Source organism: Mesocricetus auratus, unplaced genomic scaffold (genome assembly GCF_017639785.1).
Source record: "Mesocricetus auratus isolate SY011 unplaced genomic scaffold, BCM_Maur_2.0 Super-Scaffold_100018, whole genome shotgun sequence".
In the NCBI taxonomy this organism is placed as follows: Eukaryota; Metazoa; Chordata; class Mammalia; order Rodentia; family Cricetidae; genus Mesocricetus; species Mesocricetus auratus.
The window spans coordinates 32,349,575-32,372,709 of record NW_024429199.1 but is presented as its reverse complement, the minus strand read 5'-3'; the positions used below and the strand labels follow the sequence as shown (position 1 = coordinate 32,372,709).

Sequence of the window (23,135 nt, the reverse complement as noted above, 5' to 3'; positions counted from 1 at the left end):
AAAAGCACCCTGATCTCTGCAGCCTGAGAGCTTCTGAGTTTGCTTTCACACACCCCTGCTCAGTTTGTGTAGCATGTAAGTCACAGGTTGTGAAGGTTAACATTGATGACAACTTGATGAAGAGGAGACAACCTCTAGGTGTTTCTACAAGGAAGTTTCTAGGTTGAATCAACTATCTGTGAAGCTATCTCAGGTTACAACACTTGTCAGTGATTCGGGCGAGGGCCTGAGGATTTAAATGAAGACAATGGATGAAAGGCCTGAGCTAATGTTAAACACCTACAATAAAGGCCTCTTTGCTTTTGCATCGAGATGGGCATCTTGGTGATTTTGGGGTTCAGAATTTGGGCACAACACAACCACAAATAACTAACAACTGTTGCATAGCCTTTGCCAGGCTTCTCTAAGTTGGAAATAATCCTCGAGTCTACAGAAAATATTAAAAAACTAAACCTTCATGAAAATTTATATACATTTGCAATAACCTTTGACTGTAGTATCTACATATTCTTGGGAAAGATATTACTTCATACAGCTCCAGTTTTTAATTTATGAGACCCAATATTTCCCTCAAGCACTACCGAGTGCAACATATCTGCACAGATATAAACCAAACCCTGCTGGTTATTTCCAAACCACCTGTTTGTTATATCTAAATCCTTTAAAGTCCACCACCCCTAATAAAAAAATGGCAACTGATGTATGAGTTACCATTTCTATGTTTTTTTACTGAATACATTTTTGTGTGTACCTATGTATTAGTTTTTGTTGTTTATTTTTGTTTTACTTTGTTTTGTCAACTGGATATTGTGGAACAATCTTTTTGTACACTATGAAGATATATCATTCTGATTGGTTTAATAAAAAACTAGACAGGAACCTCACCTGAGAAAATGCCTTCATCAGATTGGCTTGCAATTATTTATTACTATTGTAGTTACCAGCCTCCCCGTTTTAGCAGCCATGACAGGCTAACATGTGCTTGCATGACCTTGCTGTTCCAGTCCTGGTCACTAAGGTCAGATGCCCTCCTCATGGCAAGGAACCAATCAGAAGTTAGCTGGTAGGGCTGTGCTTTACAGCTCTGGGTGTGCTTTATGGACAAGTGCACAACAGTGACGTGCAGAGCATAGCAACCACCCTGGGAGGGTCTATGGGCCATAACAACCAGTTGGCCAATCAACACAGGACAGACCACCCAAACCTGGAAGTGCACCAATCCTGAGACTGTTTCATACCCCTAGACACTCCCCTTACACTGCCCTTTAAGGTCCCTGCCTGAAGGTTGCTTGGGGTCTTTCTCCAGCCATTCGCCATGGTGGTGGGGTGAAGGTTTAGCTCATTAAATAACTGTAATAGAAGACTCTTCGCTTTTGCATCGAAATGGGCCTCTTGATGATTTGGGGGTTCAGAATTTGGGCACAACACTATTTATTATTTATTTTATACGTTTAAGTGTAGAGTGCAGCCTTCCTACCAGCCTGCTTCCAGAGCCGCATCAGTCCCAAATGTACACACAGGAGGCTATATTAATTACTAAGCTGTTGGCCGTTTGCTTGTTTTTTTACTGGTTATCTCTGACTTAATTATTTACCCCATAATTGTTTTTTTTCATAATTGTTAATCTAAGTATTTCTCTTAATGGAGAAAGGGGTCTGGACTTCTTACCTCTGTGGCAGCTACATTGTGGCTCCCTGTGTTTCTCTTTCCCAGAATCCTCCTCAACTCCTAGTCCCAACTATCTTGCTTCCCTATTGGCCAACAGTGCTTTATTGGCATATACATAGGACTTCCCCATCATGTAGGTATTTTGTCTACATGCATGTCTATGTACCATGTGCGGCGCTCATGGAGGCCAGAAGAGGAGTTCAGATCTCCTGGGACTAGAATTAGAGGCAGTTATTAGGTGCTATGTAGCTGCCTGGATCTAAACTTTGGTCCTCTGGAAGAGCAGCTAATGATCTTAACTACTGAGCCGTCTATCCCCTGGCCAGGTAGTCCTGGATTGTATAAGAAAGCAAAGTGGGTGCACCATTGGGAGCTAGCTGGTAAGCAGCATTTCTCTATGGTCGCTGTTCTAGTTCCTGCCTCCAGGCTCTTGCCCTCATTTCCTTCAGCTATGGACTGTGATTAGAGTGTGTAAGCTAAATAAACCCTTTCCTCTCCCAAACTGCCTTTGTCATGTTATCACATCAGTAGGAAGCAAACTAGAATTGTATATGTGTAAACATGTTCATGTGTTTGCACCTGTGTGTGGCTGTGCATGTGGAGACCAGAGATCAATGTCTAGTGTCTTCCTCAATAACTCTTCATTTTATTTGTTTGCTTGTTTGTCTTTTTGAGACAGGGTTTCTCTGTGTAACAGCCCTGCTTGTCCTGGAACTATTTCTGTAGACCAGGCAGGCCGGCCTCGAACTCACAGAGATCCACCTGCCTCTGTTCTGGGATTGAAGGAGTGCCCCCCCACCACCTGGCACTCTATTTTTTAAGACAAGGTGGTTTGAATGAGAATGGATCTCTTAGGAATATATGTTTAAATGCTTGTTCCCTAGTTAGTGGAATTCTTTTAGGAAGGATTAGTAGGTGTGGCCTTATTGGAGGAGGTGTGCCACTGGACTTTGAGCTTTCAAAAACCAGGCCTAGTTCCCTTACCCTAGCCCCCAACCTTGTCCCCAACTTGTGGATCAGGATGCAAGCTCATAGTTACTACTCCAGTTCCATGCCTGCTGCTGAGATGCCCACCATGATGCTCATGGACTAACCCTCTGAAACTGTAAGCAAGCTCCCAATTAAATGCTTTCTTTTATAAGTTGCCTTGGTTATGATGTTTCTTCACAGCAGTAGAAAAGGAACTAAGAAACAAGGTGTTTCACTGACCTTGGCAATTTGACTAGACTGACTGACCAGCAAGGAGGTCAGACAAGGCAGGTCCTGACTCTGCCTCCCCAGTAATGGCATTACAGTTATGCATTGCCAGAGCTGGCTTTTTAATGGGGTCTTATATTTGTGCAGCAAATATTTTACTGGCTGTGCCATTTCCCTGGCCCTAAATGTATACATTTCTGAAAAAAAAAAACAATATTCTTCCAGGAAAGCCTGAATTAGATGCTGTAGCTATCTAAGACAATGGGGACCATTTTCTGGGTGTTTTCTAAAGTGATTTTCTTTTGTTTATCCATTGATGATCCTGAGATCTTGCATTATGTCATTGGTCTACTCTTAGGGAAAATGCTAGACTATGACTAGCTAGTTCATCACAATTGACTTTGATGGAAATGTCAAGAAGCAAGAGAAACAAATGCAAGAGAGAAAGAAAGGAAGCACTTTTATGAGTGAGGAACAGGGAGGTAAAATGAAAACCAAACCAAACCTTGTAGCACTTGAGTGTTGTTTTGGTCAACTGGCAGACAAAGTCATAGAAGACAACTGTAGGAATGAGTCCTCTTTTGTAATCCAGGACTTGTTGTTCAGAATGAGTTTCGATACATATGAAAAAGGAATACGAAGCACACAAAAGAAGAAGAAAGAAAAGAAAACCCAAAACGATTTGCACAAGTGCTACAAGTACACATGAGAGCAGAGGGATAGATTGTTAATCCACACCAGCAAGGATGGGTACAAACAAACAAAGCAAACAGCAGGACATTTGAACTAAGGGACCTGGTTCATCCTATAAGTCAGTGGTATGGAAAAAAAAAAAAAAACAGAAAGACTACAAACGACTTTGGAGCTCAAACCAAAGGCAGTGGTTGGAATTTATGAGGTTCCAAATTCAACCAAAATACAACAAAACAAACTGGGGAGAATATACTTTTGAGACAACATAGAAAACTTTAGTAGGGATTGAAACTCATGCAATGCTGTGTGGTGGTCAGCTTTGATGATGACAGAATGACATTGAAGCAACATCAAGTACCTCTGTCGTCCATATGCTTCGTGGATAAGGCCATGCTCCCCTTCTACATAACACTATTATAATTCCATATCATTATTACCGTGACATAGTGAGACAAGGAGGGGGGAATAAACTGATATCAGACCATCCCTCCCTCCCCCCCCCTCCTCCCTCCCTTCCTTGCAAGAGAGTCCTATGGGTGTTCATTTTACTGTTTCTATGTATGTCTAAATTTTCATAACAAAATTTCTTTTCAAAATGACTGGCATATTGCTTTGAAATTTTAATATCCTCTTATTGTAGGTAATAATATTGTAACTGTATGCAATTTTAGACCAATAAAATTAAATTATTCGAGGTGGAAGTTGGATTTTATATCATGTCCTTGTCAGAAGTGAGCTACCACAGGGTGAATAATGACATCACTCTGTTAATCAAGGCATCTGTATATGTCTATTCAAATTTATTTTTGCTAAATTTTCTTTAAAATAGTCATGTCTTATAATCAAAACTAGATATGTATGATAAAAATAAATTAGCCATGCTTATTCTAAATGTACTTTTAATAGCTTCTGGGAGGCACAGTGGAGAAAAGGAGATTCGAGAAGGCCCCAAACTTTCAAATGTGAGTGACTGGAAAAACAGGGATGCTGTTCAAATCTGAACACTGAAATGCAAAACCACTTTTTGATGGTGGTATTGTCATCCTGAGACAGAGCCACTATGTAGTCTGGACTGGTCTTAAACTCATAGTTTTCCAGCCCCAGCCTGAGTACTTTAAGGTGTGTGCCAGAACGTCTGCTTGAAAGTGATTATGATAAGTTACTGAGTTTTTGAATATTGTGTGAGAGGGCCTGGCAGACACCACAGGGGACAATGTACAACAGGTACGTGGGTGTGTGAGCATCCTTCATGGTTACTGATTTGGAATCGTCATTGTTATTTACCGTGTGCGAGTACAGACCACAAGGTATGTAACAAAACCCACTTCAGAGTTTTATTAGTAAAGAGTAGGAACTGTGGGTGTGCCCAGGCCTGTCTGGAAGAAACGTCAGGAGAGAGAGGAAATAGGTCGGGCACATCTGCTTTTTTTTTTTTTTTTTTTTTTTTTGCAGAACACAAGGGCTATGCCATGCACAGACATGGATTATGCGGCTACACTGCGCATGCGCACAAGGCCTGGGATGAGTAGACATTTGCTTGCATGATGATTGGACATTTTGCCTGAATGCTGATGTGCATGTGCAGCCAATCTATGATCATTGGGCAGTCTGCCTGAATGCTATTGGTCATGTGTGTGGCCGTGGGACCCCAGAAATGACAACACTTGTGTTTAGCTATGGTTTGTGATGCTCTTGATAAGGACATGAAGGGGAAGGAGGTGTAGGGACGGAGAAGGGAATGGTTTGAGCCACGAGGAACCGCCATGTTTAGGAAAGGATAGAGATAAAGGCATTTTGATTGTTAAAAGACCAGACAATACCAGGAAGCAAACTGCTCCTCTTATTTCCTCAGTGCAAAGCCAAGATCTTTGAGAAAACAGTTCTGTGTAGGGTTTCCTTCAGTTTCTTTGATTATAGCTGTGCTCAGAAGGGGGAGAGATTTTCTCGTTCTTGCTTGCAGTCCCCGCCTGCTTCTTTTCAGCAGGTGTGCCTTATTTAGGGTTTCTATTGCTGTGACAAAACACCATGGCTGAAAACACATTGGGGAGGAAAGAGTTTTATTCGGCTTACGCTCGCATGGTAAGATTGTCATCCAAACCCTCCTTGCAACTCCTGGCAGGAGATGGCTGTGGGTGTCATAGCACAATGTCCCGAGCATCTGCATAGTTTATATTATTAGTGCCATGGCAGACCATAACCATGTAGTTGGAGCTGAGATCATTGTTTTCTGAGGACCTGTTTACATTAGTTCATCAAGAGTGAAGGCTATCTGCAGAACTGTAGGTCCTCATTTTTTTTAGTCCTCATTCTTATATGTAGCACCAGTTCTAATAGGTCTTAATAATGAAAGCCCAGAGTCAGATATAGGGGAAATGCTGAGAGATCGGAGAGTCGAAGGAGGAGACTGAGGTCCTGTCTCCTCCCAGCCATTTCACTTCCTGTCTGTCTGTACAGACCTCCAGCCCTCTATGGTTAACTAGTGGCTAGCTCGGCCCTCTGATCTTCAGACAAGCTTTATTTGTTAGAGTACAAACAAGATACCACTACACTAGTACGAGAAGGAACGCGATCTGCTTCCCTCATAGGCTCCATGTGAGGAGAAACAGAGAGCAAAGCCAGTGACTGCTTGGTTTGGGTGTTGAGTGGACAATGAGGCCCAGGCTTCCAGCAGTTTATACTGCATTTGGTAGGCAACTGAAACTCCCAACTCTAGTTGGTGTGATCCCTCCACAGATGATACTCTGGTTTGGAATTCATCGTGTGAAAGGTATTGGGGGGGGCGTGCAGTGCACAGCCTTGTACACAAGTAAAGGTCTTGGGGTCTGAAATGCTGCTGGACACAAGTGTGACATTTGCAAATGAATGTTCACCTGTCCTACCAGGTAAGTGACTTGGCAGAAGTGTGCTCTGTCTAGTGTTGAGGAATGGGTTTTCTTGGAGCATGAGACCCAGAAGCCTCAGTAGGACATTTAGTATGTCACCCAGAAAGAGTTCCTCTTTCTTCCCTTCCTCTCCATTCTGCAGCCTGCCCTATTAAGACTAAAGGATCTAACTCAGTCCCCTTGCACGGGGCACCTTGGCAAGCTAAGGTACATAAGCCTGAAGTCAACTTGAACAGGATAAACTCTAAGCCTAGTTCCTGTTCCTCTGACAGAGTTGCTATTCCACCCCTTCCTCTGACCCTCTGAAAAATATCGCTTAGCCCTTGAAAATTGCATGTGGAGCCTCTCTCAGGCCCTTTATTGCATTTTCTTTTGAAATATTTTAAAGGTTCACTTCCTGCATGAATGCTTCGCTGCTGGAAAAGAGGTAGTGAACTTGTCTTCCTTTTTGAAGAAGCAGCTTCCCATCCCCCCGGCTGGTCCAAAGCCTCAGCAGGACTGACATGTCCAGGCTGTCTAGGATGTGCACGGTAGAGGATTCAATTTTTGTCTTGGGAAGAAAATACTGCTCACCCCCTCCCGTCACCAACACAATAAACATCAAACTACAGCTTCCGCTCCACAATTTAGCTAGGAAAAGGCAAGGTACTTTTTTTGTACATTTCTTTTTTCAAGTTTCTGACAAATTGGAAATCTCTTTCCCTCTGGGAAGCAAACAAAAGGGCGCCTCTCATGCCCCATCCCACCCTCCCCGCCCACCCTGCCCACCCCGCCCTCTCCACCCTGCTCTGGGCATTTCAGTTTTTCTTGCTCATTCTGTCCACTTTCCTTGAGCTCTCTTCTAAAATTTATTTTGACTGTTTTATTAGCTAACAATTACCCAAGAAAGAAAGAAAATCGGGAAAGGGAAGACAGCTCTTCATTATTTTGTTGTTTTTTTCAAGAATCAAGTGCTTTGAAAGGGCTGTGACTTAAGAGGGACCGCTGAACACGGTTTCACCAGCTCTGTTATGAATGAATTCCGTCTGTGGTTGTACCTCTCGCTGTGCTGTGATAGGCTCTTTCCTGTTACTTCAGAAAACCGAGCCGTATGCTTAGTTATCTTGGTAAAGAGAATTATTTACGAAGGTGACTACCAAAATTGGATGTCCCTGACTTCCCCACTCCTCCTCCTGCCCCCTTTTGCAAGACATAAATGAGTTGGTTTTTTTTTTTTTTTTTTTTTTTTTGAGAAAGGGTCTCACTACGCAGCTTTGACTGGCCTGGAATGTGCTTTGTAGACCAGGTTAGTTTCAAACTCATAGAGATCCACCTGCCTCTGCCTCCCGAGTGCTGGGATTAAGGGAATGCCGCCACTTGAGTTAATGTTTGTTTTACTTCGTTTTGTTTTTAGTAGTTTACTCTTTTCTTCGTATGGAATAAAAAGAGAAGCAATGCCCAGGCCAAACTAAATTCAAATCCTGGCTATTGGTGTGAACTTAGACAAGTTAAAATACTTAGAGCATCCTCAGGGAGTCTCTATAGCAAAGAGATGTGGGTATTCAACAGGAAAGGCCTTGCACTGAGAGGGTTGTTTATGTTGCCTTTGTTTCTAAATCTTTGGGGGATGGATAGTAAAAGTGTTCACCTGAACTGCTGCAGGATGAGTAACTCATGGAAAAAGCAGAGGCTAACAGAGACAGCAAACCTGCAACCTGAAGGCATTTGAACGGCCCAGCGTTCGCCTATCGGACAGTCCATGTTGTTGTTGTCGGCTGGGGAAATTTTGCAGCGAAAGTTCAGAAACAGGTATTTCTGAGGTACTTTGTTCTTTCACGGGGAATTTCTTCTTCTTTCCTTTCTTGCCCCAACACAACGGTATAGGCATATATTTACATATCACTCTGGGTGAGCTAGGACCGTGCAAAAAACTGTATTCTTGCAATGTGGCAACTGAGTTCTGCAAGACCAAGAGGAAACCACACGCATGGCTTCTCAGCGCCTTTGTTTTTGGAGCTCTGACTCGCTATTCTGCCGAACACAGGTTTGCATTTAAATGATGGGCCCTGTGCATTTTAAACACCTGACTAGCTAGCTACTGAGAAAGAGCCCCATAAACAGACCACCTGTTGAGTGTGCCAGGCACCTTTGCAAGGCCTCTCACAGGCTCTCCTCATTTAATTCTTGTAACCACTTTAACGAAGGCGAGAGCATTGTTTTGGCTCCTGAAGCTAATGACCATTAAGGCTTGGGCTGCCTGGTTCTGATGGTTTCTACAGCCCAGAAGTCTGTGTTTGTCTTGAAGCTTTTCTCCCTGCAGCTTTTAAGCTCCAGGCCCCAGGATACATGGATTGGCTGGTGCCCGGGTATCACGATGTCCCCCACGTCGGCAGAAAGAGGTAAAGTTGAACGGCCAAAGTTTATGCACTATTAAGGAGCAAGGTAGGATCTGCACCCAGCCTGATCCTTGAGGGTGAGCTAAGACCCCAGCCAGGATGCGGAAAATACGCAGGAGGTTCTCAGAGGGCCGAGGCAAGCAGGCCTGCTGCTAACCTGCCCTTTCTTCCCTTCCCCCTCTGCGGGTCCAAGCTAGGGTCCCCAAGCCACCGCGCGCCCTTAGCGCGGGAACTTATGCAAGTATGGGGACGGGAACTTATGCAAGTATGGGGACTCCGCGGCGGTGGACACAGTTACGGCGCGCCCTCAGCTGGCCGCAGGTGCCACGTGTGGTGCGCAGAGTCACCGCAGGTCGCGCGGGGGCTCCACGGCCTTTGTGTGCACCGCAAGATTCCCATTTCTTCAGGTCCCCAGTGCGGGGAGGGGCGGGTGACGCGAAAGCCAGCAGGGGACCCACCCTCACCCCCACCTACGGTCCGCAGCCTCTCCCCTCCAGTGCTGTAAGCAGCCAGGCGTGGGGGCTCGTGCGGACCGTAAGCTCTGATACCTTCCGACACCCCCACTCCAGGCGTGAGAATCTCAAAGTCCCAACGTGGCGGGTCCCTAAGGGACTGAATTGATGGGAAGAAAGTGGCCGAAGGACGTCGGGGAAGTCCCCGCACACTTCGGAAGAAAAGGGAGAGCGGCGGGGGCGGGCCGTACACGGTTCCCGCCGGCGCCCGGGAGACTTGGGCGAGCACTTGGTAGTGTGGCTTCTGTGCAGGGGCCTTCTCATGGGAAAGCGATCCCCTGGGTGTCAGTTTCGTTTACCCAGTGTGCAGAGGTGGGGGTGGCAGGAGCCACTCCCGTTGAACAACAAAACTGAAGTGACAACTGTGGTTATTTCTCCCGGATTACGGTATAGAGCATCTGCTTGGCCTAGTTGAGGGGAAGTAGCCAGAAATGATTCCTGTATGTTCGGCAGAATAAATAATGGCGCCACCAAGAGTGTTGCTTGTTTGTTTTAGGTCAACTGTTGGACCCACACCACAACATGCTAGTTGCTAAAAGCATTCCCATGGGTTTTTTTTTTTTTCCTGAGCTAACAGAGCAGGGTTCCTTGTCGTGTGACCTTGAACGTATTTTAAACACAATTGCTTTCTAATCCGTGAGTTGGTCGGTAAGAACTTGTTTTAGAGGTGAAATAGTATCAGACGGCCGGAAGGGCGTGAGAAGGGGGTATGTGTGTCAGAATAAAGTGGTGTGACATAACGTGTTTGCCATATTTGGGGCAATGAGAGGAGTGTGGTGAGCTACCCTTGCCATTACTAGGGGAAGGAGATAAGGGCTAGTTTTCAAGTGATCAGATCTTTAAGGATGTTGGCTGTCACTTGCCATTTTGAAAATCATTACACCAGGATGGAAAAGAAAGCTGGGAAGGATGGCTTAGAAAAATACAAATGTGAATATTTCCTCTTAAGAACCCAGGGTTCACTGGGGCGGTGGTGGTGCACGCCTTTAATCCCAGCACTTGAGAGGCTGGTGGATCTCTGTGAGTTCCAGGCCAGCCTGATCTACAAAGCTACACAGAGAAACCCTGTCTCGAAAAAACCAAGGAAGAAAAAAAAAAAAAAAAAAAAAAGAACCCAGGGCTTGTTTTTTTTTATTCTAGCCAAATCAAGCACCAGGAGCCAGCCTTCACCTAAGTGCCCTGCCTGGTGGTAAGGACAGTCCGCCTGAAAGCCACATGTTTTCCAGTTAAATGTGAATTTCTGGTCACTCATTCAATGCACCTGTGCCCAGAGCCTTCATGTACCCAGGCTTCTCGGAATCCAAAGCTGAATACAATGCCGAGGCTGTTTTCCTCTTTAGCTCTCTCCATCTAGTGGACAAGCCTAATGTGGTTGCAGGACACAAAATGACAGTAAACGGCTTTTGATGACGACAGAGGTACACAAAGAACAAATTGCTCTGAGGCCTTGGTAGGGGAGCAGCTGCCTGGGCTTTACCGAGAAGGGCAGGCATCCACAACACCCCGTCTTTTCTATGGCATCCACAACACCCCGTCTCTTCTATAGCATCCACAACACCCCGTCTCTCTATAGCATCCACAACACCCCGTCTCTTCTATAGCATCCACAACACCCCGTCTCTCTATAGCATCCACAACACCCGTCTCTTCTATAGCATCCACAACACCCCGTCTCTCTATAGCATCCACAACACCCGTCTCTTCTATGGTATCCACAACACCCGTCTCTTCTATGGCAGTTACACAGTTTAGATTTCTTTCAAACACCATCCCCCCATCTGATAAAATTCAAGTGTAATCATATATGGATCATCTAAAATGGAAATGACTTTTGGTTTCATAATGACACTTTAAAAATTCTACCAGGCATTCTGTCATTTCATCTTTGATGTATCGAAAACTAACCCAAAAGGGGCTTTTTTAAAAAAAATTCAAAATGTTCCCTTCATTCCTACCATTTAGATGCACTCAAAAATAATATTTAGATAAGGGACTGGAGAGATGGTTCAGCAGGTAAGAGTGTTGCTTTCCCAGAGGACTCAAGTCTGACTCCCAGTACCCGGGTTAGCTGGAAACTCTAGCTACAGGGGATCTGATACCCTCTTCTATCCTCCCAGACCCTTCTTGGACTTATGCACACACTTTCACACAGGCACACACACCTACACATAAATAATGTTTTTAAAACAATATTTAGATACATCATTTTCACACACTTCTAAAAGTTGCTTTACCATATTTGTTCTTGCGTTGAGTAAAGAAGATTAATGTGACAGGAGAGGAAAGGGACACATAAAGAAAGTGGCAAGGGGAATATAAAGGGGTTACAGAAAAAATGAGGAGGCAGAGAACATAGACAATACTGAAGATAGAAACTGGGGCTTTAGTCAAAAGTGAGTCAAACCCTGCTGCCGCCTTCTCTTGGGGGAGTTGTCTTCCTAAACCTTCTTTTGTAGACGTGTGTAGACCTGCACTTTCAGAAGTTAGTTCTGAACACATACAAAGAGTATAAAGTCGTGGGTACACACAGGCACACTAGCCCCAAGTTAGAATGACTACTGCCTTTCGTGACCTTGAACAAAATTCATTGAATGATATTTTAAGATGAAACTCAAATGAGCAACACAAGCGGAAAACTTTAGAATCAACTAATTTAATACAATACAACCCAGAGGTATACTAATTAGATACTTACATGCCAAAGGAACGACGGTAGAAAAATATATTTGTTCTCTGAAATGAAGCCATTTTATTCCCATGTGAGCAGAAAGTTTTGTATGTACGGTGAAATCAATGAAGTTTGTAGCATACGGTACTCCTTTATTTGAATTAAGGTGTTTTCTGTGGCTCAAGACATAGGTTGTCTGAAGAGTACATGTGTTCCTTGCCAAGGCTTTGGCGAATCACCACTAGCAAAAAAAAATCAGAAATCCTTTGCCACTAGCAAAGCTTTTGTGACCCCATGTGGGGTTGTGGGGTTGTGACTTGCAGTTTAAGATGTTGAGGTATGCAGGGAATTCCATGTAAGTAATTTGCATGTGATGAGCTTTTCTGGAGTCCTATCACCTAGACTTGTTGGAAAACTTGCTAGAGGCATGAACTCATCATAGTGGTGTGCATGTGTGTGCCTCTGCATGTGTGTATGTATTCATGTTTGCATGTGTGTTCATGCCTGTGTGTTCTCTGGAGTGTGTGTGTGTGTGTGTGTGTGTGTGTGTGTGTGTGTTCGCGCGCGCGTACATGAGAGCTGGTGCTTGTGTCTATGTCTATGGAGGTCAGAGGAGGACATCAGATACTCTGCTCTGTTGCTTTCTGCCATATTCCCGAGAGACAGGGTATGTCACTGAACCTGTAGGCAGGCTTTTAGCCAGATGAAGTAAACCCTCTCTTAAGTTGCCTCTTGTCAGGTGTTTGTCACAGCAAGTGAAGTCTTCATACATAGGCCAAATACAGTGGCATTAAATATTGCATTATTGTTCAGTTACTATCTAAATGCTATATTTCCTATTACAGGTTCAGAATTTGCTATAAGCAATTTTATAAAAAAAAAAGAACACAAGAGAGCTTAGTGTTGGTTACTTGTGTCACCCCTGTGACCAAATACTGGACAGGATTCAACTTGAGAGGCTGGGGATTGATTTGGCTTGTTATTTAAGAAGGAATTGAGGCTGTCACGGCAGGGAGAGCATGGTGGCAGGGACGTAAGGCAGACTGTCACACTGTGTCTTTTGTCAGGAAGCCAAAATGAGACAGAAGGTAGGGTAAGCCTATAAGATCTCAAAGCCCACCCCAGTGATCCTCTTCCTTCAGGTGCTGTCATGTGACTTTCTCCTAAAGTGACATAACCTTTCAAAACACTGCCAGCAGAGACCAAGCATTCAAACACATGGGCCTCAGGGGACATTTCAGATGAAAATCAACATGGCTCTTGCTTGCCTTATGCATGTATACATACTTCGTGTGTGCATGAGAGAGGGTCTTGCTGTGGAGAGTATTACCCTTCCATCTTGGCGTCCAAAATGTTGTGACTATTGGTTTGTACCATCAAGCCCAGCTCATAACACACCAAGATTTTTTTCTTAATAAAGATAAAGGGAATTTGGAAAGACTTAGTATGGGCTATCTCGGGGGAAACTGAGGTACAGAAAGAGGTGGCAAGGAATACATTAAAAAAGACCCTGAAGTCACATCCCTATTTACCAGTCATGGGTACCATGATCAGACACTGGACTCTCATAAGTAAGGGTGGCTGGGAAAGCAGTAATTCTTTGCATCCTTTGAGGCTAGACTTCGAGGTTCTTGGTTTCTTATGAAGGTCAGTATTCTTTTTATCTAACTGTGTAAAAGACTTAATGTGTGTACTGTTCATTTGATCAGATGGTATTTTGCAGTTATCAAACAGATCCATGATAAATCAAGGTGTGTGGCAAAGGCGGGAGATCTTTTGTGTTCTTCCAAGATGCTAGCAAGACGCCGTGACTGAATGGACACATTAAATCAACCACTCGGTCATTTATTGTGTCGATGTCTGATGGACTGTCGAGGTTTTTCTTTTTTTGTTTTTTTTGTTTTTTTGAGACGGGGTTTCTCTGTGACTTTGGAGGCTGTCCTGGAACTAGCTCTTGTAGACCAGGCTGATCTGTTTTTATTTTTAACTTGACACAAGCTAGTTTCATCTGGGAAGAGGGAGCCTCTGTTGAGAAGGTGCTTCTATCAGATTGGTGTGTGGGCACGTCTATGGGGCACTTTGTTGATTAATGAAGCTTAAGTGTACGGGCAAAGGGTAGCTCAGGTTTTACATTCAGTTTTTATGCAGCAAGAAAGCACTCATGCTACATCTAACCTGGAGGTGGAGAGAAGAGTCTACATCCTCTTACAAGGCCTATCTGCTGAAAAAAAAATTTAAAATCAGTCCCCCTTCACCTCTTTTGGGTTTGGGGCTTTGGAAAGAGAAAAACACTATTGGTCACACAATGGTGTGAAGTGGCCAGCTTAGTGAGCCTCTTGTTATTTCAGGCTGAATTTCAAATGTTACCATTTACATGACATCCTGCCTACAACCAAGGCATCTATTGGGCACCTGCTGTATGCCATATGCTATTTAAACTCAGAGACCTAAATGGGAAAGAGCCCTGACTTGCGTTGGTACAAATGAGCAAACTAGATCTTGCCCAAAGGGGTCAATTAAGACTTGACCTAATATCCAGGCTGCAGATTTAGTCCTGTGCCCTCTGGACCACAGTGCCTCGTGTAATCTCATAGGACCCAGCATCAACAGAACCATCCTATTGTCTTTTCTCACTCATCATCCTGGCACAGGGATAGTGTAGACACACAGATCCTCCGCCACTTGTGCCCGTGACTTGACTCTCTTAATTGGAATGACATGATCATAGCTTAGTGGTAGACATTGAGTATGGTGTACCATAGGCCCCCAAAAGGTCTGAGTGATACAGTCCCATGGACTGTATCACTCCTGCATTTGTAGACGACGTTACATCCTGATGAAGATATGTTAACCACGCCTGACCTACAGAACATCTAGATTAGCTGTATAGCACACCCGGTAGAGGGAGCCGGTTGTTTCCCTTAGTGATTGTGTGGATCCTTCTGTCACCCAGGATCAGAAGAGAGTGTCATTGCGTACATAGCCCAGGAGAGGACCAACAATCAAAACTGGAGGTCTCATTTATACTGAATGCTCTCATATCACCATAAAACTACAAAAGTACTAACCTTCTTCTGAACCATTCTACACTACAGACTACTTATAGAGGAGAGACACTTGATCAATTATATATGCTTTTTGAATTTAGGATGAATCTTCTGAATTGTAACATAGAGTTATGTCATTAAAAAGAAAGCGAATCATATAATTGGGGCAGTACTATCCAATCTCGAGTTTTAGTTTAGAACAGTAAACAGAATTTGTATAAATAAATAAAAAATAAAAATTTATGTCATGATTAATAAGACAAATGCCATATAAAATTTTTACTTTCCTGAATACATGTTGCACTAGGCTCAACATATTTTCTTTGGCCAAAAATATTTGAAATGTTTTGCTCTAGAGGGCATCAAGTAAGAAATGCTTTGTGGAAAAAGCAGAGGTAAATGACTTCGTGTGTGTGTGTGTGTGTGTGTGTGTGTGTGTGTGCGCACACATGCACGTTGTTTATACAGAAGATTCAAAGCAGTACTATAGAACTCACTAGATGTGAATGCTAGTAGAGATTCCTTAACCTTAGAATATAGGCTCCAGCAGGTTTCCTCCTGAACGCAGACTGTGCACTGACAGTCCTCTGAGTCCCATGCTTCTGTTTATTGTATTTTCCTGTACTGAGTTCTGTGATTTCTGAAAAAACTTACCCTGTTTGTTTTGTTATTAGGTAATAGAGAGAGGTATTTGAAGAAATAAAGCTCCCTGTTGAGGCAGTTTTTAGATGTCTGACTTAAAGGGTCTGCAGGGGTTCAGATTTTTTTTTTAGATTTGTTTAATTTTACTTGTAGGGATGCTTTGCCTGTGTGTATGTGTGTGGACTTCTTGGGTGCCTGGTACCTATAGTGGTCAGAAGAGGGTGTCCTGGAACTGGTGTTAAGGGTGGGTGTTGGAACTGGGACTCAAACCTGGGTCCTCTGTAAGAGTAGCAAGTGCTCTTAACTGCTAAATCATCTCTCCAGCCCCCGGATATTTAAACTTTAATGACACACATATTGCATACTGTCACATTTGAACAGGATTTCAGTTTTTAGCTTTAAGTCCAATTTGTAAATATTTGTCAGTGGAATTTGTTTGAAGATATTGCTTGTCATGAACAAGTGACAGATATAATTCCCTAAATTGTTTTCTGTTTGCTTGCTTGTCTTTTTTTTTCTTTTCTTTTGAGACTGAGTCTTAGTCTTACTAAAACTTCTGGCTAGCTTCAGCCTTGAGATCCCTTGCCTTTGTTTTCCAAGGTGTTCCACACTGCAACTGACTGGGGTTTTACATAAACTATTAGAAAATAGAGTTAATTTGGAGTTTGAAAATTTGGGCAGGTGTTAGTCTGATTTCTTGAAAAGGTAAGATCTTATTTCCTGAGAAATGAGCTATAGAAAAAGGTTGAGACTTTCAAATCTGAGGCTGGAGAGATGGCCTAGGGGTTAGCAGTTCCTACTTCTTTTACAGAGGACTATAATTTGGATCCCAATAACCTGTAACTCTACCTCCAGAGCACTGATGTCCTCCTCTGGTCTCCATGGGTACATGTACTCATGCACATACATGAACATAGACACACAGATAGGCACATAAATAAAGTATTTTCTTTTTTTTTCCTTCAGTTTTTTGAGACAGGGTTTCTCTGTAGCTTTGGAGGCTGTCCTGGAACTAACTCTTATAGACCAGGCTGGTCTCGAACTCACAGAGATTCACCTGCCTCTGCCTCTGAGTGCTGGGATTAAAGGCGTGTGCTACCAACACCTGGCTAGTCTTTTCTTACAAGTTCCAAATTATATCAAATACACTTAAAATTTCTATTCATCACGTCATTGATTTATGTTTTTACTTTGACAAAGAGTTTCAATAAGTTGACCAAGCTAGCCTTGAATTTATAACCTTCTTTCCTTTGCTTCCAGGTAGCTGGGATTACAGGTCTATGCCACCAGGCTTAGCCTGAGATTTTCAATAGATTATTGGCAGGTAGAATTGTTTTGGGATTTTCATCAGAGGTTGGCTTGACACTGGAAAGGTAAGACCTTATTATTTTTCATTGTGAGTTAAGTGAAGAAAAGTTAACGTTCCAAAACTCTCTAAAAATGTGTTTTTCTCAGCGTGTAACGAGGACATTTTCTGCATTAAGTTAATTCAGAGACAAGTGTAGAATGTCAGTTCCTGAGATGGCAAGAACAGAGATGTACTTAAGTACTACCATAATTCTGAGAGTCATGGGTGAGAGAGTTGCTCCTTGGGCTAAATTATAATCTAATTATGGGGATATAAATCTAGAAGCAAAGCTAACTTTAAATGAGGACACAAGTGCTGTCCTCTTCTACAGAGAAAAGGAAAGATAAAAATACCGGGAAGGGCTCTGGGCGGGAAGCTGAGCCAGTTCTCATCTCTGACATTAAGGACCTCATGGTGACAGTACATCACAGATGCATTTAATTTATTTGCTCTCAATCAAAGGTAGTTCAGAAATTTGCTTTCACATTTCAGTAAAAGATGTGCATGTCATTTCCGAACGAGGATGTTGAGTACATCTGTGGCATTGTGGATCTCTTTTCTTTTATTGGCCTTGATTGTGTTCTGTGCTGGGCAAACACATAAACATTAGGAGAAAACCTCTCTTGCTCTCAGGGACAAAGCCTGACATCCTGTCTCATTACAAACAAAAGCCCGAACCTAGGCTTCGCATCAGCAACTGCTGATGGTTTCCCGCTCATCTGCCCACAGCTGCCCCTTGTCTGTCCTCTCAACCACCATGGCTCTTTGCTCTCTTCCAGCCTCAGGGGCATCCTTTACTAGCCCAGTCCTGTCTTCTGTTCTGCCTTGCAGGACCCACTGTCTCGGGCACCGCCTCTCCGGACACTGGGTGGAGTCAAGGACAAAACCTGTCTTTAGAGCCACTCTAAACCACACTGAGATATGATTGATATGATTTTGTACTTACCGAGCACGCTGCCCGAGGGATGTTACGTAACTTCCATGCGCCTCCATTTTTTGTTTATTAAGATCATAAAGAACTCTCAGATAATAGTAAAAAGACACACATAATTAACCAGCCCCAACAGTTAGAAAAGCCATTCTGAGGCTGTTGAGTTTCCCAGTGGGTTTTACGCTTCCACTAGCAACTGTGTTTCTATGCACTTACCTACCGCCAAAAATGTAAACACCTGTCAGAATTAAAAATAGAAAAACAATTAGCGTTACATTCTCTTCTGTGACTCAAGTACCCATTACCTGCATCCTGTCCTTTATCACCCATTTCCCCTTTCCCGTTATTCTTTACCCTCGTGTACATTTGCTTACAGATACACCCATATATATATGTTATAGGCTGAGATCTGTGTGTGAGGGACACCGTGTGGTTTCCTTACGAGATTGTGTAATTTCATTTAGTATTACACATTTTAAGTTGATTAAGTTTCCTGCAAATTTTGCGATTTCATTTTTCTTCAGAGCTGAATAGCTTTAAAGCTGAACTTTAAATTTCAAGGAAAGCCGTACTTCCATTCTCCATTCATCTGTTGATGGTCAGCTAGATTGCCAGTTACATTCCCTGGCTGTGGTTACTAGAGCAGTAATTGACAAGGGAGTACAAATAATCTCCTTGGTAGGGTATGGAGTTCTCTGAGTGCATGCCCAAGAGTGAAATAGCTGGGTTCTAATTTTAATTTTTTTTGAGAAATCTCCAAACTGATTTCCACAATGGTTATATTAATTTGCACTCCCACCAACAGTTAATAAGAGTCTTCCCTCTCTACGCCCATTCCAATATTTGGGTCAGATTTGTTAGTAGACATTCGGACTGGGGTGAGTTGGTATCTCAAAGCACCTTTAATTTGCATTTCCCTGGTGGTTAAGAATATTAAACACAGCCGGGCGGTGGTGGTGCACACCTTTAATCCCAGCACTCAGGAGGCAGAGGCAGGCGGATCTCTGTGAGTTCGAGGCCAGGCTGGACCGACAGCCTCCAATCAGAGAAACCCTGTCTTGTAAAACCAAAAAAAAAAAAAAAAAAAAAAAGAATATTAAACACTTTTCAAATAGTTATCGATGAGTGAGAGCTGTATTAATTGATAGTAGAATGTATTATTATTATTATTATTATTATTATTATTATTATTATTATTTTGAGACAAGGTTTCTCTGTGTAGCTTTGGAGCCTGTTCTGGAGCTCGCTCTGTAGACCAGTCTAGCCTCGAACTCACAGACATTCACTTGCCTCTGCCTCCTGAGTGCTGGGATTAGAGGCGTGGGCCACCACCGCCTAGTGACCTAAGGAGTGACTTCAATGTATCAAAAGGTTCATTTATGTTCTTTGTAAGTGTAAAGTGGCTGATAATACAGAAGTTTCAAAACTGGAGAAGAGTACTTCCATTGTGAGACAGCCAGATAGCAGGTTACTGAACAGTCTGTAAGTAATGGCCACAGGAAGTTCCTCAAACAGCATAATAATATGTTCGTAAAAAAAGATTTGGGGAGGTGTTCAGATTGAGTATAGAACCAAGACTATGTTTATTCCAGATCTTTTATATAAATACAGGGAGAGAAAAGTAAAAAACAAAAACAAACCCACTTATAATTGGATGATGGCATACCTTATTATTTAAAGATTTATTTTTGTTTATTAAATTATGCTATGTAGCCCTGTCTGGCTTTGAACTCGTTATGTGCCCAAAGATAGTATTGAACTTCTGACCCTCTTGCCTCTGTCTCCCAAGTACTGCGGTTATATGGATGTACAACCATGCCTCCCTCCCCCCATCCCCCACTTTGAGAACTCTCAGTACACAGACCAGGCTGGCCTTGAACTTGTAGATGCTCTTGCCTCAGCCTCCAAAGTTCTGAAATTAGAGGCATGTGCAACTATGCTTAGCTCTGTCATACACTCCCAAAACAAATGTGCTGTTTGGGGGAAAAACACACGGTGCCATTGTGGATAAAAAGCAGGTAAGGTGTTGGTGACCTGAGCTTGATCCCTGGAACCTATATAAACAGAGGTGACAGAGGAGAGAACAAGTGCCACAGAGTTGTCCTCTGATTTCCATGCTTGGGCCATGTGATAAAGGAATTACATATTGAGTCGGGCCTGTGGTAAGGTCCACTTGACCTTGTCCATACCCTCAGGAGCTCCAGCATAGGGCAGAGAAAATGGATGACTGTAGAGTAGGGTGGTTTAGCCAGAGTCCCTTCCGTTCCTTTGTAGTCAGATGTCAGGACCACAGCGAATGTTCTCTTTTACGTGTTTCACTGTAGAGAAGGCACAACCCCGGTTTACTGCAGCGCCCTAAAGTTACATCATAGCAGTGAATTTTTATTCCTCTTTTAAATTCTTCTTTCCAACTTTGAAACCCTAAAACTTTCTCTCCTACCTCCCCCCCAGTTACTCGATAGTGCCTCCCCTGCCCCCACAGGCTTATCGAGTTAGTTTAGAAACTGTCACAAAATACAGCCAAACGCATTGCACAGCCCGAGTTTTAGCAAATGTGTTCACCCCTGGTTCTGCCACAATTAAGATAGGTTGTTTCCACCAGGATTCTGAAGAGTTCCAACTGAAAAAAATTAAAAAAAATAAAGATGTGAGTAGTTTATTCTAACATTTCTAATACCCCTGAGCAATCACTCCATTGCTGTTAAGGGTAGCAGTTAATTTTAGAGAACTCAAAAGAAGCAAATGTTTGAAAAGTTAATGGCTTACAGAGTAACTGTGTGTTGTTAAATAATTAACCTCACCAAGGAACTTTGCTTCGGTTGCAGCATACAATTATAATAAGTGATGAAGAGTGGCCTGTGCTGTCTTGGAATTCCTTGACATACTGAGACTCAAAGCGACCACCCTTTGCATTTCGGAGTCTTGATTTCTTGGTTTCCTGGTCCTCTTTTCTCCCTTAACATAACCCTGTATGGCACCTTGTTATTCTCACATGACAATGCACGATACTCTGAGGTCACTGGGAGGGTGCCAGCACAAGCCTTTCTTCAGGGTCAGATTACATGTGAGTCTGTGCACGTCGGTGCATGCCTGAAGAAATGGAAATTCTTCCATCAAATGATTAAACTTCCCCCTAGCAGAGCAAAGTGTTTGTTTCCCAGTGAAAAGATTGTCTTAAATGTCTTACCTTGTTCCTGAAGAGGAACACTGACATTTGCATAAATCCAGCGGCTATGCAATCTCAGGATTTGTTGGTGGCTTTTATTCAGGCTCTCCTGTTCATCCGGGTGACTGGTAGTGGTTGGGTTCAGCTGTCACTCTGGTTGTTGTTTTGTTCAACTTCTTTTCATCTCCCCCAAATAGACTCCTATTGCTTGCCCCGCTCTCTCTTCCTCCCTACCTTTCACTCAAGAAACCATAGAAGAAATAAAAGAAGGTCCTTACCTGCCTCCTTTCTCTCTTTGAATCTCTTTATTTTTAAGGGTTTGCACTTGTGATAAGATTATGTTTTACTAAAAGTGCATTTTACTGCTACTACTACTTATTAATTTTCATTGTGAAGGCCAAGTGAATTGACTTAACTTGGAGATCTTAAGTGGACAGATTACATCTTCAAAATGTATTTGCTTAGTTAATTAGCAGAACTATGGATTGATGCTAGGCTACAAGCATGCTAGCCACATCCCCAGCCCCAACTTACTTGACCCTTAGATGGAAACTTTTCTACCAAAAATATTAAACACAAATGGAACATAAGCTTTCCTCTGCTTGTGTGAAAGAAATCTAGAGGTGTACCAATACATTTATTTCAAGTTGAAATAGCAGTGTAAGAAATTTGAGTGTTCCAGGGGCTTGGGCATAGTTGAACTTAACAATAATTCATGGGATAGGGGTTTCAATAGAAATACCATCTGAAATTTGTTAGGATGCTTGTAGAGAAATTTGTGCATCAGTTGAGCTAGATACTTGTCCTGAATTTCTTTGGGTACATGGTGGAGTGAACTACTTAAATTATCTTAAATAATTTAAGTAATTTCCTGGGTTAGGAGTATGTGAATGGGTGTAAGGTGATTTTTTGTTTGTTTGCTTTTTGTCTGTTTTGTTTTGTTTGGTGTAAGTTCCTCCCCTCTACCTGACCCCACGCAATTCATCAAACTATAGTTGAGGTTGTTTTTTTTTTCCTCCTAAGATTTATTTGTCCTTTTTCTAAGATTTACTTGTCTGGAGACCTTTAAGGCCAGGGCCTAATTTATTATAGTAGTTTTCTAACTCTTTGGGCTTTAACCTACATTAAGAATGTACTTCTATCCTATTCTCCCTTCCCAGGGAGATCCTTGTGTCCCTCCTTAAGCCTTCCTTGTTACTTAGCCTCTCTGAGGGTTGTGGATTGAAGTATGACTCTCCTTTGCTTTAAATCTAATATCCACTTATGAGTGAGTACATACCAGCTTGTCTTTCTGGATCTGGGTTGCCTCACTCAGGATGATTTTTTTTCAAGTTCCATCCATTTGCCTGCAAATTTCACGATGCCATTGTTTTTAACAGCTGATTAATACTCCATTGTGTAAATGTAGCATATATTCTTCTTTTTTTTTTTTTTTGGTTTTTCAAGACTGGGTTTCTCTGTGGCTTTGGAGGGTGTCCTGGAACTAGCATACATTCTTTATCCATTCTTCAGTTGAGGGACATCTTGGTTGTTTCCAGTTTCTGGACACCTTGGTTGTTTCCAGTTTCTGGAATTATGAATAAAACTTCTATGAACATAGTTAAGCAAATGTCTTTGTGGTAGGGTAGAGCATCCTTTGGGTATATGCTCAAGAGTGGTATAGCTGGGTCTTGAAGTAGATCAATTCCCAATTTTCTGAGAAACCACCATACTGATTTCCAAAGTGTCCTCCACCAGCAGTGGAGGAGTGCTCCCCTTGCTCCATATCCTTTCCAGCATGAGAAGCTTGTGTTATTTAATCTGAGCCATTCTAACAGGTGTAAGATGGAATTTCAGAGTTGTTTTAATTATTTACTTTTCCCTGATGGCTAAAGATGCTGAACATTTCTTTAATGTATTTCTTAGCCATTTGAGATTCCTCTTTGGAAAATTTACTGTTTAGATCTATACCCCATTTTTTAATTGGATTGTTTAATTTGTTGTTTAACTTCTTGAATTCTTTATGT

General features: G+C 42.6%; 1 protein-coding gene, 1 long non-coding RNA gene and 1 other non-coding gene across 6 annotated transcripts in view; 2 read left to right on the top strand and 1 right to left on the bottom strand.

The window, feature by feature from the left end:
• Positions 1–3,375: 3,375 nt before the first annotated feature.
• On the top strand, positions 3,376–3,503 carry LOC121132958. The gene has a single exon (XR_005869673.1). It is a non-coding gene; the product is annotated as a small nucleolar RNA SNORA40 (small nucleolar RNA).
• A 5,200-nt stretch (positions 3,504–8,703) lies between these two features.
• Plagl1 (PLAG1 like zinc finger 1) overlaps positions 8,704–23,135 on the top strand; it is a 79,636-nt gene continuing 65,204 nt past the window's right edge. The window contains exon 1 of one of the 2 annotated variants that reach the window (XM_021224477.2): positions 8,704–8,818. The gene's annotated coding sequence lies outside the window, so the exon portion shown is untranslated. Of the gene's footprint in view, positions 8,819–17,036; positions 17,058–23,135 lie in introns of those variants that run through there. The other variant, XM_040758227.1, reaches the window with a different exon arrangement.
• Positions 17,448–21,200, bottom strand: LOC121144474. 3 transcript variants are annotated; one of them, XR_005881837.1, is made up of 5 exons: positions 20,765–21,200; positions 20,526–20,583; positions 20,153–20,281; positions 17,979–18,201; positions 17,448–17,619 (listed from the first exon to the last, which is right to left on the bottom strand). It is a non-coding gene; the product is annotated as an uncharacterized LOC121144474 (long non-coding RNA). The 3 variants fall into 3 exon arrangements; XR_005881838.1 differs by having other exon boundaries at positions 17,448–17,614; XR_005881839.1 differs by having other exon boundaries at positions 17,448–18,201.